The sequence below is a fragment of the Rhinolophus ferrumequinum genome, chromosome X, assembly GCF_004115265.2.
Source record: "Rhinolophus ferrumequinum isolate MPI-CBG mRhiFer1 chromosome X, mRhiFer1_v1.p, whole genome shotgun sequence".
Taxonomy (NCBI): Eukaryota; Metazoa; Chordata; class Mammalia; order Chiroptera; family Rhinolophidae; genus Rhinolophus; species Rhinolophus ferrumequinum.
Genome location: NC_046284.1, coordinates 112569342 through 112584484, shown reverse-complemented (window position 1 = coordinate 112584484; position 15143 = coordinate 112569342). Strand labels below are relative to the sequence as shown.

Here is a 15143-nt window from a genome sequence, read left to right as displayed (position 1 = left end):
GATTTGGAACCTAATGAAAAGAGGGAGGATAGGGTATGTATTAATATATTTTATACTGGTCCCCTATGAATTGACATTTATTGAAGATTTTGACACTTGTTTCAGTTTGAGATGTTTCAAGTGTTCAGAAATGAAATTGTGGGACTTGGAAGCTAGAAGGTACCTTAAAGATCATCCAACAGAAGAGCCTTATTTTTAACTGAAAATGAAAGTTGTCAAGGTCAACCATAAATCTGATACTTTGGCTTGGTGAGAGAAACCCAAGTTTCAGAATCTCTCTGGTGTAAATCTGGATACATGATAAGAAGGTCAGTTTGTGACAGCATTAACATTGTTTTAGCCTGGAAGCAGCCTTTGCCAATTTTCCAGATTATTGCCAATGTTTGAAATTTCTTAATGTCTTCAGGACCAATAAACTCTACCATGTTCTTTTATAGTTTTTAATTAGTGGATTTTCAAACTTCAAAAAAATAGCAACAAACCTCTTTTTTCCAATATAATTTTATGTAGAACCACAGTGTACAAAACAGATATGAGTAGTATTTAATTAGAATGCAATTTTAAGTATAATTTTGATTTATTGGAAAATAAATCAATGAGAAAACTTAAATTTGAGAAGTGCTGTATCATTTAATCAGGCCCTTATTGATGTGTATTTAGGTTGTTTCTATTCTTTTGTTTTTCCAAACAGTGCTGCAGTGAATAATGGATGCTTACCGTGTGTGTGTGTGTGTGTGTGTGTGTGTGTGTATAAATTTCTAGAATTGTAATTGGTGTGTCATTTCAATATGTTTGTTTTTAGTTTTGAAAGATGTTCACAAACTGGCTTCCAAAAATCAATATACATTGCCATCAGCAGTGTATGGGCAAGCTTAATTCCATCCCGCTTCCATCAGCATGGTATGTTAATTTTAGTCTTTGCTAATCCGAAAAATTGTATCTCAGCGTAGTTTTAATCTTCGGTTTTTATTATATGTAATAAAGTTGAGTAACTATATGTTTGAGCTATTTGTGTTTCCTTTTCTGTGAAGTATTTGTTTATATCCCTTTGCCCATTTTAAAAATTGGGTTTCTGCCCTTCTTATTGAGCAGTAGGAACCTTTTATGTGTTAGGATTTTAACTCTTTGTGATATAAGTTGCAGATTAGATTCTTTTCCTCAGTTTATTTCTCTTTTCCCTTTGCTTTTTGCTTTTTGCATTTTTGTGGATATCTAAACTCCAACAACATGACTCACACGGAAGCCTGGGTTTCCTCCCTTCCCTTAATCTGTTCGTCTCACAGCCTTCCTCACGTCAAGAAGCCGCAACCTTCATCTACTCATAGCCCAGGCCCCAAAGCAAGAAGTTTCCCTTGATTTCTCTTTTCCTTACTTCCCATCTCGAATCCATCCCCAGTTGTATGGGCTTTCCTTCCAAATGTATCTTGAATGTATCAATTCTCCTCATATCTACCAATTTAGTCCATCCTACCCTTATCCTTCCGTTGGGTGGCTGCAGTGGCCTCCTAGCTGTTGTACCTTCAAACTGACATCTCTCCTTCCAGGCACCAAGCCATTCTCTACTCTGTAGCTTACATGGTCTTTTCTTTCTTTTTTTTTTCAATTACAGTTGATATTCAATATTATATTAGTTTCAGGTGTACAGCATAGTGGTTAGACATTTATATAATTTAGGAAGTGATGATTCCCCCTGAGTCTAGTACCCACCTGGCATCAAACATAGTTATTACAATATTATTGACTATATTGTAATAGCTTATGTGATCTCTTCAAAATACAAATCATCTGATTGTCCTATGGCTCCTCCATTGGCTCCTTATGTCATATGATAAAGATAAAACTACTTAAAATATCTCAACCTACTATTTCTCCAGCTTCACCTTCTACTTGGTTATTAACCACCCCACCCCCACCACCTTTGCTTGTTTTGCATCTGCCATGTTCTCTCCTGACTTGGGACTTTCGCATAAATCATCTTCTCTTGCAGTATCCCTCCTCCTCCATAAGTTTATGTCTAATTGTCCTACAGATCTCAGCTTTCTTTGGAAGAGCAAACCCTCCCTAATTAGGTGGAAAACCTCTTGTTACAAGCCCTCCTAGCACCTCATATCTTTTTTTCATAGTACTTATTTTCACAATTTTATACTTAGTGTGTGATTCTTTGATAAACTCCATGAGATAAGGGGTCTTGTCGGTTTCCTTTACTGGTATGTCCCCGGTGTCTATCACAGCACCGACACGGCACATAGTTAGCTCTCAAGACAGTTATTGAATAATTGCTTAATTATAAGTTAGAAGGTTTATGGAATGTACTGTTCTTACCCTTTCCAAAGAAAAGACTACATTTGCTCTTGGCCAGTCTTTGTTCTCATCTTCTTTTCCCTATGATTTTCCCAACACCACTAAGGTTCAGCAACCTCCTCTCCAAAGTCTTAATGCATTATACGGATAAAATTTATCTAAGCCAATAATCTTAAATTCGTTTAATGCCTGTAGGTATTCTTTAATAGTCTTGGACTTCAGTTCCTTCTGTTCTTTTTCATCTGAAGATTATTTGGAGTAGAGGATCACATTTTAGACCACATTTTCTGACCCATACCAACCCCGCAAAATCTTAGGTGATCTCCAACTTATGTTAAATTTCAAATTCAGTTATTTAGAATTTGGAGATCAGAACAAATTGTCCTGTAGAAACCATGGAAAAGTTGATACTTACATTTTCATGCAGGTGCCTTTTAAACCAATAGTATATCTTAAATAGTACAGTATTAGTATGAATCCTGAATTTCTCTGATCCCAGTTTAGCACTGAAGGGAAGCAGAGTTTGTCACCCAAAAATATGCATTTTGGGATATTGATTTTAAACTGGTTATTAAGGAACAAAAGGCTAAGGAAAAACCTTTGACCTTCCCCTTAACTGCCTAAAAGAATTTATTTAGAGGACCTGCTCCAGGAAGGGAGATGTCATCAGAGATAACTAACTACAGTTTAATATAAACTAGTGCGTGACAGACAGACAGGAGCCTAGCAAGGACCATTTGTTAAGTCCTCCCTGTGGCCCATCGCTCAAGGTGCTCAGCAAACATCTATTTACCAAACATTTGCTTTTTCCATCTCCATGGGAATTGCCTTCCTGCCCTGGAAGTCCTCCAAACAACACCCCCTACCCTTCTCCTTAGCTCAAGATGACATATAAACCTTAACTGCCCAATCTGTCCTGGGATCTCATTATGGCACCCCGAATGTGCGTTCATATTATAAACTTTGGTAATTTTTTCCTGTTAATCTGTTTTCGTTAATTTGATTATTAGCCCAGCTAGAAGAACTTAGAAGGTGGGAAGAAAATTATTATTTTTTTTAGCCCCCATAATTCTTCTTTCCAATCTAAACCCGGAGGCCCTCAGTTTCTCAGGGAGGAGTGGGGTTTGAATAGTGTTGGCAGTGCTGGGGGAAATATCAAATAGCTGGGTAGGAGATACATTGAGTTGGTATTGGATTTCCTTCCTTGTGGAAGGATTCTAAAGGTAAGGGATGGGAAGGCAAGCTACATGTTTGGTACTGCGTTTCCCCGAAAATAAGACCTAACCGGAAGAAAATAAGCCCTAGCATGATTTTTCAGGATCCCCTGAACATAAGCCCTAATGCGTCTTTTGGAGCAAACCTTAATATAAGACCTGGTCTTATTTTCGAGGAAACACGGTAGTTTGAAATTTTTATGTGTTGCGCAGGTGTGTTACTTATGATGGTCAAATACCAGTTTGATTTAATAATGGAAACTGGATTATAGAGAATGGACTTATAAATCAAATTATTCTCCACTATTGGAGGAATAAAGCATAGTGAAGATCCTCTTAACAATGGGTCAGGTGGCCCCATCTAGGAAGAAAACTAGGTAGCAGTGCATTGGCTCCTCACTTAGATTTAACAAGAATTCTCTACAAGACAGTAATTATTTTTTCACAAGGCTGTGCTTTCCATAGAAATGGTTTCCTTCCATACATGGATCACAAGTTTTAGGATGCTTTCAAACCACTTGATCCCTCTTATTACAACAGAAGTTTTGTCGTGTACCAATTCCATTCCTGTGCAATTTTCAGTGACAAAATGGTTCTCGCATTTGTATGTATAAAAACAATGCCAAAAATGAAAACAAAATTCACGATTCGACTGATTTTTGTACTCTCTTGGGAAGAAGAAAAGATCTGTTGAGATGAAGAGTATAATTTCAGCAACAAAGGCAACATTCAAGGCCCAGGCAGCTCTTAAATTCAATACTAATAATATAGGAAATAAATTATAAGCCTTGCATTTCTATCAGTTCTTGTAGGTACCTGCTTACTTGCAAATGCATACACGATTGCTTAATTCTAGGTGTGTTTCTTAGTGCAAGACAAATCTGCTTTAAAATGCATTCTATTTGTTTATGAAGTTAATGGTTAGTAATCACAAACTCAAACGATTTTGAGAGATTCTTAGATCTTCACGTTGGAAGGGAACTTAGAGCACATCTAGCTTAGTTTACGACTCTTTACTACCTTGGCCAAAGTGCTTCCAGCAGGCTCTTCCTACCCCTATTGGTCCCCTTATTGTCCGCAATGCTTCAGATTACAAGTCTTTTCTGTGCTTGAATTGATCAAGGTCTGTAAGACTCTTTGTACTGCCTCAAATACTCTTCTCAAATCCCTGTTGCCAAGGCTTGCTTCTTTACATTAAACAGATTTCACTCAAATCTTACCTCCCCAGACGGGCCTTTTTCAGACCACCCTATCTACAGGACCTCTCCTTCTCAACGGCCATAACTTTCTATCATAAGACTTTTTTCCTTTGTAATCCTTGTCACTGTTATAGGGGTGGAAAATTTTTCCCTTCTTCCCTTCTAGGTTCTCTGGCTAGTCTAATAATTAAATTGACATAAAACAGATTTACAGGAGAAAAACAAATTTAATTTTGTAGGTATGGGGCCCCATAAAAATATACTAAGATTCAAAGAGCAGCCAGGTAACTGAAGCTTACATTACATCCGGAGCTAAGGAAAGGGGTCAGGGGTCTAGAGAGACAAAGGGGAGGAAGGCCTTTCACAGGAAGGCCAGCGGAGGTGTTTGGAAAACAAAAGTTGCTTTGTTATGCAGATAAAAAGGTTTCTCTGGTAATAGCTCTCTTCCTGGTCCAGGCCCCACTTCCAACATAAATTTCGGCAGTTGAGGGGGAAGGTAAAGAGCCTTTTCTGGATCTGCTGGAATTTGATTGCCTTTAGCTCAAAATAACCCTTAAGCCAAAGAGACATATTTTGGGGTAGCAAATCTGCTCCCCTTCATTGGAATGATCATGTTGGTTTGTTTATTGCCTGTCTCCCCTTAGGAGCCTCCATGAGAGCAGGGAGCATGTCTGTGGTGTTCACTGCTGTATCCCAAAGCATCTATAAGTGGGCTGGTCCACTGTACAAATCTGACAGGTATTTATAGAATGAATGAGTAACCATTAATGGTTCATTGTTGTCCAATCACTACTGAGCTGAAATCTGTCTCCTTTCACTTGTACCACTGATCTTAGTTCTTCCCTCTGAAATAACTGAAATCACCTGCTCTACTCCCTCTTTTTCAAAGTCTTCAGACATTTGGATGTCAGGCATCGATCTCTCATTGAGGCCAAACTCAGCCAGTTTTCTCACCAGCTCCTTATCTGGCATGGTTGTGGTCAGCATCTAGGTTATCCATCACTGGAAGTTTTGGGTTTTGTTGTTGATACCCAGCATGAGACACACTACATTTTGTGGAGTCTGAGCCTCAAAGAGAGAGAGTTCAATTAAACTTTTACCTCCATGTAAATGACCAAGGAACTATTTATATATGGTATTATCCGAATTACTCTTTGAGTTCTTAAAAACTTGTTTTATTGTGGAATATAACAACATAGAAATACATAAAACATACTCCAATTAATGTCTGTTTATCACTCAAGTCAAGAAAGAGCATTATCAATGTCCCAGAAAGCCTTCCTATATAATAATATCTCTTCTCAATCTCAACTCCTCCCTGGAAGTAATTAATATCCTGATTTTTATAAGAAACACTTCCCTGGTCTACTTATATATGCATACCTACTTATATATGCATACCTAAACAATGTAGTTCAGCTTTACCTGTTTTAAAACTGTATATAAATGAAAAGATGCTGTGTATTAGTTTTCCTTTTTGTGATGAATTACCACAAGCTTAGTGGCTTAAGACAGCACCGTATATTATTAGCTCACCGTTCTTTCAGTAGGTCATGGCGTGCATGGCTAGGTTCTCCGCTCAGGATAGCACATAAGCTTGAAATCAATCCGTTGGCTGGGCTGAGTTCTCTTTTTCCCTTGATTAGTTCCCAATTTGATTTCTAAAATCCAGCTCTTTTGATCTCTTTATTGTTGGGGGCGTGGGGGGGTGGCCCTCTCCCTCTCTTTTTGCCTCTCCCTTTCCCTCTCCCTTTCCCTCTCCCTCTCTAGGCTCTTTCGACTGGTCTAATAAATTGACATGAGACAGATTAACAAGAGAACATAACCAAATTTAATTACATACATATGTGTGGGAACCACACATCCATGAGAGGTTCAGAGACAGAAAGGTAAAATGAGGTATATCCTGAGCCAAGGAATGAGGTAAGAATCCTTGGGGCTTCAGAGGGGAGGAAGGTCATTTGCAGGATCATAAGAATAACAGATGTTCAGTAATTAAAAGGTTGCCTTGCCCTGTAGATAGGTCATAAAAAGTTATTTCTGGTGGTAACTCTTATTATGGGCAAGGCCCCAAATTTAAATTCTTTAAGGGAGAGGTAAAAGTTTCTTATGAGCCTGCAGGGTCTCAATTGCCTTTAGCTCAAAATAATCCGCATGCCAAAGTAGCACATTTTGGGGAGGTCTCTTCTGAACCCCTTCATGTATTTTCTAATTTATGAATTTCTGCTCTTAATTATTTCTTTATATTTTTTTGTGCATTTATTTTGCTGTTTTCTTTTAAGCTCTTGAGATTGCTGCTTAGTTGATTAATTTTTGTTTTTTAAGTGTTTTTTGATATGCATGCATAAGGCTCTCAGCTCCCCCCAAGAATTGCTTTAGCTTCTTCCCATAAGTTTGTGTTTTTAAATGCCATTTGTGATTTCTTCTTTGACATGGATTATTATAAGAATGTATTAATTTCCAAACATGAATATTTCCTAGTTATTTCTTTTGTGATTGATTTTGTGCATACTTGCATTGTGGAGAGAGGACATCCTTGGACTTCAGACCTTGTAATTTGTTTTGAATTGCATTATGGCCTAGCATATTATCAGTTTTTGCAAATGTTCTGTCTGTGCTTGGGGAAAAAGAAACATATTCTGCAGTTCTTTGCTACAGTTTATATGTTCATTTGGTCAAGTTTTAAAAATATGTTTAGAATCTTCTATATCCTGATATTTTTCTCTTTAAACTGTCCACCAAGTTCCTTTGCTGTTATTCTTTCAGTTCTAGGATTCTAATTTATTTTTACAAATTTGGTCTTTCACCTCGTGGACCTTCAAGTTCTGTCAAAATGTTCAACTCTTGGGTGTTTATTAATTCAACCTTATAGTTCTGTAGGCTATTCCTGATATTATGAGTCTTTCTGGGTCATTTTCAGTTGAGTTGCATTTGTTGGTTCTTGTTCGTGGCACCTGATTACCTGGTGTATCTGACTATAACGCACTGCACAGCGTAAAGGAGAAATTATCTGTAGCAGTATTGTGAGGCCTAGGTGGGTGTTCTCTTCCTGCAGAGACTTGCTTTGTTTCTTTTGCAATCTGTAAAAATTTTGACTCTGGAAGCTGTCGTAGATTAGTGTGTTATTTTAGTAATGTGCTTATCAGCTGTAATGCTGTGCTTCGTAAGTTGAATACTATGATTGTCTAGATATTTTCTTTCAGAGAAAAGTCCTCAAAATATTGAAGCTCCTTTGTGACTCTTCCAAGGGCTTAAACATGCTGAACCTGGTCTTCTGCGGTGGATAACTGCTGAGATTTAAGAGGGGTCTAAGCACAGAACCCAGTCACTGGCCTAACTTAAATATAAACTGATTGGTATAGTCAAATGTAAACACACTTAAAATTTTCCTCACTGTATTTATTTATACCATAAAAAAGAAAGATGGGTATAGGAAATGAGTAGGTCAGGTGTGGGGGAGGGCAGTGGCTGGGTAAGAGCAGATGGCCACGTTACAGTTGTCCCCCCGTATCCGTAGGGGATGCAGTCCAAGACCCCCAGTGAATGCCTGAAAGCGTGGATACTACTGAACCCTACATATCCTCTGTTTTTTCCTGTACATACATATACTTGATGGCTTCTCTGAATTACCAGCATCACTAGTCTTGCACTTTGGGGCCATTATTAAGTAAAATAAGGGTTATTTGAGCACAAGCACTGCGATACCACGATGCTTCCATACTTCGACAGGTGATCTGCTAAGTGAGATGGCTACTACGTGATTAACGGGCGGGTCGTATATAGTGTGGAGATGCTGGAAAGAGGGATGAGTCATGCCCCGGGTGGGATGGAGCCTGACAGCAGGAGATTTCATCATGCTATTCAGAACGGCGGATAATTGAAAACTTAGGAGTTTATTTCTAGCATTTTCCATTTAATATTTTTGAACTGTAGTTGATCACGGGTAAATGAAGCCATGGAAAGCAACACCACAGATCAGGGGGGACTACTGTATTCTTGTAACTTCTGTGCTTTGGGACTTGAGCACATCCCATTATTATAGTACAGTGTCATATACCGTGACCTTCTTTTTATTAGGTACCTCTTTTACCAGTTCCCTACTGCCATAATTTTAGGAAGCAGGTATTATTGATTGATTTTTGTAAAATTTAGTATGATATGGCTGTATGTGCATGTAAGGTAAATGAGGCATAGTTTCTGCCCTCAAGAAATTCACCTTTTTTAAAAATAATTTTTATTAGGTAATATTGGGGAACAGTGTGTTTTTCCAGGACCCATCAGCTCCATGTCAAGTCATTGTTTTCAATCTAGTTGTGGAGGGCGCAGCTCAGCTCCTGGTCGTCACTTTTCAGTCTCGTTGGGGAGGGCGCTGCTCACTGGCCCATGTGGGAATCGAACCAGCGACCTTGGTGTTATGAGCACTGCGCTCTAACCACTGAGTGAACCTGCCACTCGAAATTTACCTTCTAATGGGAGAGGTATGAATGGAAGGATGGGCTTAAATATGATGTGGAATTAGCAGTGCAAAAATAGAGATGTGTGCAAAAATAGAAAAGGTGGCCCAAAGACATCCAGTCTGTTTAGGTTGGAGGGAAAGGTGGTTGGGCTTCACCAAAAGACATGTGATGTGTTAAGCAAGCAGAAGGAATTTGCCAGGCAGAATGGAGGTAGGGTGGACACATCACAAAGGTTCAAATTGCAGTTTATCCTGAAAACTCATGAGTTCAGTGTGGGACACAGTGATTTTGGGATGTGTAGCCAAGAATGCAGTTCTCCAGTGTTGACTCTCCCTTTTTCCCTTAGTAATGCAGTTTGGCTGCCTGTCATAAAGACTGGATTTCTAGTCTCTAGCAGTTAGATATGGCATGAGACTAAGTCCCGGTCAATGGAATGAAAGTACATGCAGTGTGTTCTACTTCCAGGAAGTACATTACAGAGAGATGAATGTACTCTTCTCTTTTCCTTTCTCCTACTTCTATCCTGAGTCTAGGAATGTGGTGGTTTTGGGTGGAGCTCCATTTGGACCATGCAATGGGGCCATATTCTAGGCATAGTGGAGTGGAGAGCAGAAAGGAGCCAGAGTCCCTGAGACCTTTGTGGAGTGGAATTTTCATACTAGCCTGTCACAGACTGTTGAGAGAAATAAACTTTTATATAAACCACGATTCTTTTAGGTTTTTCTGTTACTGTCGGCTGAACTTAATCCTCCTAACTGATTCAGGGTAACTTTAGGACATCCAGGTGGCCATGTCCATTGGATAGCTGCACGTGCAGGTATGGAGCCTAAAAGAGAGAGGTCTCGGTTGACAAAGCAAGTTTGAGAGGCGTCATGTTCATTTAAACAAATACTCTTTGTGTCGGGGGTATTATAGGTGCTGGTAGCGGGTGGGTAGGCAGCTTGTATATCCTATTGATAGCAGTAAGTGGTGGAAGTTTGGGGTGTGGTTTTCATTGTGCATGTGTAACAGGTGGAGGTAGAAGAGGACCAATGACAGCCTTGTAGGTCAACATTTAAAATAATAATTTTCACGCTTCACCTGGGGGAGCTTGTTACAAGGCTGACCCCCTGGAACTCACATCCATGGGTTCTGAATCGGTAGGTCCAGAGTGGGGCCCAGGTGTTTCCATGACCTGGTTTGAGGCCCAAACTTTGAGAAACACAAAAATCAGGGGTGGGTAGAAGATAGAAGTCAATTTAGGAGACTGAGAAAAAGTATACATAAATGTAGGAGAGTCACAAGTTTGGTTCCCCCAACAACAGGAGAGGAACGATTTTAAGGAATAAGCACTATCAAATGCAGCATAAAAGTCAACATGAGAGCTCACTAGTGGTCTTAAAGAAATGCGTGGTTACTAGACTTCTTTGAAAAGCCAGATTTTAGAGAGTTGAGTAAATGGGAGATGCAATGTGTTTAAAAAAATGTGGCTTCACCAATACTTTTTGAGATCCACTTCCTTTGTCCTTTACTTCAAGAGACATTTCACCAGTTAAAGTGAAATTTAGAAACTTTGCGTTGATTTACATCCCTTTACCCTGCACCATTTCTAAATAATTATCTTCAATATTTCCTCTACATTCATTGAGAACAATGGCATTTAGACAGTGTTATATTTGATTCAGCCATTAAACATAATTTAGAAAACTCGAGAAGGAAAGACTACTGTATATACCTCCATTTTTGCCCTTTCGGTTCTTTCCTAATTTTCAAGGAGTCCTTCTTTTATCATTTTCTTTCTATTCAGAGAACTTTTTGTAGTCGTTCTTTGAGGGTAGGTCGGCTGGCAACAAATTCTTAGTGTCCCTTCATCCAAGGAAAACGTGTTTATTTCTCCATAATTCCCCATAATTCTTGAGAGATTGTTGCTAGAGATAGAATTCTAGGTTGACAGTTATTTGGTTGGTGCAAAAGTAATTGCAGTTTTTGCAATTTTTAGCCTTTTAAATCGCAGTTACTTTTGCACCAACCTAATATTTTCTTTCAGCCCTTGAAAAACATTGTATAACTTCTTTCTGGCTCCCATGGTTTCTGATGAGAAGTTTGCTGTTATTTGAATTGTTTTTCCCCTATAGTTTGCATTACGATTATGGTTTTGTTTTTCCTTGTACTTCCGGTGTTTACTTTATACTTTATTTTGTTGCTACATTATCAGGTGTGTACAAGTTTTGAACTATTATAACTTCCTGGTGAGTTGAACCTTTTGTAGTAACTCTATTTATGGTAACTTTGAAAATATATCTTAAAGTCTATTGTATCTTACACGAATGTAGCTATACCAGCTTTTGTTTAGTTGGTGTTCTTGTTCTCTCTCTCTCTGTTTGTCTAATGTTCAACCTTTATCTATCCTTATATAAATAGATGTATGTCTTGCACATAGCTGGATTTTGATTTTTTTGTCCAATCAGTCTATCTGTCTTAACTGGAGCTTTAATCTATTTATATTATAGTTACAGCTATATTTGGTTTTCAGTATGCCATCTTATTTTGTGCTTTTTATTTGTCCTCCATTTACTGTTTTACTTTCCTTTTCTGTCCTTTTTTGGATTTTTTAAAAATTATTTTTTTAATTGGGGAACAGTGTGTTTCTCCAGAGCCCATCAGCTCCAAGCCGTTGTCCTTCAATCTAGTTTTGGAGGACGCAGCTCAGCTCCAAGTCCAGTCACTGTTTTCAAGCTTCAGTTGCGGGGCGGCACAGTCCACCATCCCATGCGGGAATTGAACCAGCAATCCTGTTGCTGAGAGCTCGCGCTCTAACCAACTGAGCCATCCGGTCATCCCTCCGGCAGCTCAGAGGCAGCTCGTTGTCCTCACTCTAGTTGCGGAGGGCGCAGCTCACTGGCCCATGTGGGAATGGAACTGTGCAGCCCTGTTGTTCAGAACGTGTACTCTAACCAACTGAGCCATCCGGCCGCCCTGCAAACTTCCTCCTTTTAAAACACTCTTGCCTTTGACTTTTTTGCCCATGGATTTGTAAGGGTTTCAAGAGCAAGCCTGTTTTTCTCTAGTTTTTTCCCCCTGCATTTTCAAGTGCCAAAATGGGTTAAAACCATTTTGGGTGGTTTGGACTACTTCTCTGGGTTCTCTTATTTTGCTTCGATTTCAACCAGGTAATTCTTCACAATCTTGTTAAGTCTTTGGGGTTTTTAGGCTGTTTTAAAAAAGTATTCCCTCCAGCATTTTTATTTGTCCTCAAAAGGACAGTTCATCCAAGTTATTTAGTTACTTCAAGCTAAAATGTCTGAGTTTTTATGCCTTAAAAAATTAATCAGTGTTATTCACATAAAATTGTAGTTGTCAATGTAAGAACATCCTAACCTGTAGAAAAATTTATATGAGCCAAAAATTTGAGGACCTGCTCGGAAGCAAGAGCTCAACAGATTGAGGAAATGCTCCAGAAAAAAAGGAAGTTTAGCTGCTCATTTTGTACATTTAGAATCAAAGGAGAAAATAAATGTAAGGAAGGTTACATGAAATCCATTGTTGGTAGATTAAGGAGGTGGGAGAAAGCAAAGTGGGAAAAGCTCTAAGATTGGATAAAAAGCAAAGTGGAGAAACACACACTCCTTTTACATTGGTGAGTACAGGATAGTTAACATTTAACATTTACAGCAAATAGAGATGGTATGTGGGCAACAAGACAGCAGTGAGGGGTTCTGTGGTCTTGTGCTCTGGTGCCTGCAGTTGTGTAGTTGAGGAGTGTGGAAAAGAAAATTACTCTGAATTTCAAAGGTGTGTTGTCCTAGGTGCATACGAACAATGGACAGGGATCATTGAAGGTAAAGATTGACCTTTGCTAAGGAAGCTGTAGGCCTGGGACGTGGGGACGTGACTTTGGTCACTGAGCTTGTCAAGCCTGCCAAGTAGCTCCCTGAGCTTGTCAGGTCTACTAAGTTGCGTCCTTTGCATTCATAGTTAAATCCAATTTGGCATAATTTTTTTTTCTCAGTATGAATACCGGTAGTTAAAAGACTGTTCTTGACACCTACATTATGTATTTACTCACACATTTAAATTCTGATTCCCAGTTTGCATTACTCAATTTTGATTTCCATAGAGAATAGGTGGGACCAAATGTTCTTTATACTGGGGATGCCAAAAAAATGTATACACATGACTTGTATTCATCTTTTGTTATCAGTATATATTGAGTATTACAATGTTAATAGTTTTTTCCTTTCTTAAAATGTGTATACTTTTTTGGGGCACATTCTGTATATACTCACATACAGAACTTTTGGGGTGCTGAGCCTTCATAGTGGGAATGAGTAAATTTTTAGCTCTAGTTTCCTTTGAAATGAGCCATACCATTGTTGGTAGAGAGAGGAATATTTAAATATTTCCTGGGAATTCTTCAAATCAGCCATAGAAGACGAAGGAATGATTCGTCCTCAGAAAACTCAGAGCGTCTTTGACCTGGAATGAGACTGACGTCGATCTTCATGTGGGGGCTCCTTCTTGTTATTGATAGTTCACCTCAGATGTCGTGGTTTTAGAGAGACCTCTCTGTCTCAGTAATCATTCTTTCCCCACCCTTCATAGCATGTATCACTCTTGTATTTTAAGTATAATAATCTTGTATTTTTTTCCTCCCTCAGCAAAATGTAAAGCTCCATGAAAGCAAGGATCTTGCTTATCTTGTTCACCGCTATCCTGTGTGTGTCTTTTTTCACCTATTTCCTGAAACATGTGAGGCAGTCAGCAATTACTTGGTTAATAAATGAATAGAATAAATATTAATCTCTTCTGAAATTGTAACATTTTCTCTAAATGTCGCGGTCATCCTTTGAAAATTTGTGATTCCTTTAAAGTTTTCTAAAATAAGTATAGTGTCTGCTTTCTCTTGACTTCCTTTTTTTTGAAAACATATTTTGTGAATGTTGAATGAAAAAAAGCAAATAATAAGAATCAGACCTAAAGTAAATGTTAGAGTGACGAAGAAATGTTTAGCATTAGGGACAGACGACTGACTTTCCTGTTACATACTGAACTGAAAGGAGGTCAGTGTGGCTGGAGTGAAACAAGCCAAGAGCGAAATCTGTTCCCAGACAATAGCAGAGGAGGGGAGGTGGAGGCCCTGGGGCTCATGTGGACTTTGCCTTCATTCTTAAAGATAAGGGAGGCCGCTGAGAGTTTTGTGCCGAGCAGTGGCATGATCTGACTTATCCTAAAGACTCCTGTGTGGAGGGAACAGACTGAAGGAGGAGGTAGGTGAGTGGGCAACTGGAGGGCTATTGAAGTGGGGTGCACTGCTGGGCTCTCACATCAGTTCCACTGGCTGATTTGTCTGTCTCGGGGCCAAGAGCACCTTCTCTTGATTCCTGTAACTCAATTCTAACACAGGATATTTGGTAGGGCCTCTGCCAGATGCTACCCTCACCTTCTTACTTTTCTTGTTCAGAAGGGTGTGGGCTGTACTTGGGACTCTGCTCTTCCACATGTATTTTAGAATCAGCTTACCTTAATTCCTCAGAAAACCCTGCTAGGATTTTGCTTGGAACACCATTGACTGTGTACGGTATAATAATGGAGAGAATTGACTTCCTTATAGTATTGAATGAATCTTCCCAGCCTTAAAATTGGGATGATGTCTCCATTTATTTAGGTCATCATGAATGCCTTTGAATAAAGGTGTATAATTTGAATAGAGGTCTTGAGTATCTTTTGTTATGTTAAATCCTAAGTGACTTGTTATAAATGTGATTTTTTTTTAAAAAAAATTATATTTTGTTTCTTGTTAATGTTTACAAATGCAGTTGATATTTGTATATTAAACTTATATTCAGCTACTTTGCTAGCACTTACAATCCTAATAATTTGTAAATTCCTCTGAATTTTCTTTGTAGACAATATCTATAAATTCTATTTTGTTTCCCTCTTTCCAATCCTATACTATTAATTTATTTTTTCTTGTTTTACTGAGCTGGCTAGAA

At 38.7% G+C, this 15143-nt stretch overlaps 1 protein-coding gene across 2 annotated transcripts in view; it reads left to right on the top strand.

Annotated features, from left to right (window-relative positions):
* CDKL5 (cyclin dependent kinase like 5) overlaps positions 1–15143 on the top strand; it is a 157428-nt gene that overhangs the window by 38658 nt on the left and 103627 nt on the right. The window lies entirely within an intron of this gene.